Source organism: Rhagoletis pomonella, unplaced genomic scaffold (assembly GCF_013731165.1).
Source record: "Rhagoletis pomonella isolate Grant_MI unplaced genomic scaffold, Rhpom_1.0 Rhpom_scaffold_00002, whole genome shotgun sequence".
Taxonomy (NCBI): domain Eukaryota; kingdom Metazoa; phylum Arthropoda; class Insecta; order Diptera; family Tephritidae; genus Rhagoletis; species Rhagoletis pomonella.
Genome location: NW_023458556.1, coordinates 77775362 through 77776624, shown reverse-complemented (window position 1 = coordinate 77776624; position 1263 = coordinate 77775362).

Sequence of the window (1263 nt, the reverse complement as noted above, 5' to 3'; positions counted from 1 at the left end):
AGAATATGCTTATACATGTTGGTACGTTTTACGTATACAATGTTACAACTTTAATTATATTCAACAATTTTTATTGAGCTTGAGGCCGTTTTTAATGAAAAACTTATTGTGGAAAAGCAACAACGATTTGAAAAATGGTAGAAGGGATAGCTATTTCGGAAATCACCACATTTCCCCATCAGACTTCTTTCAGTAGGATTCGAACCGACGATCCCACTGACTCAGCCAGTTGCCTACGCACTGTGCTAAGTTCGCCTTGTAAATTCTTGTTGCTTCTTTCCACTGTTTTCGTTTGTTAAGCCAACTACAATCAAGCGCAGCTATTCCGCTACAATTCACACTTGATCATGTGGTTGTTGGTTTTGGCCATAAAATAACAAAAAAAAAAAACAAATTACTTGAATTACAGTAAAATATAGGTATGTCCAAGTTTCAAACTTCGTACCAAAATTAAAAAAAAACAAAGTTTCATAAAAATTTGAAGCTTTTTAACGGAATATATAAAAAAAATTGGTATGCAGTTCTGAAGCTTATTAAGTTTTAGTATAGTGAATTGCAAGTTTGAAATGGCCTAAAAATCCCGTTCATTGTTTACATTTGTTTTTTTTTTTGCTGACGGTGTCACGCATTTCTTCCATACAAAGTATTAAGCCATGAAAATGTAGCCACTTTAGAATATACATATATAGCGTTGCATCTTTTCGTTTTAAACTTTAGCTAACATTTTAGCCAAACGACAATGCTAAAATTAAAAAAAAAATTAATAAAAAATTATTAATTAATCATTTATATAGGGTCAGTACTTTTTGAGGCAAATTGCTACCCGCATTCAATACATATCAATTTGATATACAAAAAAAATTATTATTATAAAAAGGAAAGGAGAAGTGAAAAGGGAACTACGGATCCAAAAAAAGTTTTCCAAAAAAAAACCATTATGAAGCTAACAAGTGGATTTTAATTGTGCGTTTTTGTCAATATGGCCATCTTTGAAGTCAATTTGTGTGCAGCTACAAAATTTAGTACATTGAAAAGAGCGTAGCGACCCTTGTCATTTGTATTTATAACAAAAAATTCGCTTGAAAAATGTTAGTTTATTCATTTTCTTTTATCGTAACTCGGCCGAATTTAACCGAGACTTTAAATTTTTATATGAACGAAAATACCAAAAGTACAATTTTCATCAAATACTCATCAGAAATATTTCAGACAGGTTTCGAAATACTGAATTCGTTTGCGTAACTCCGAAGCTTCTATTTATAC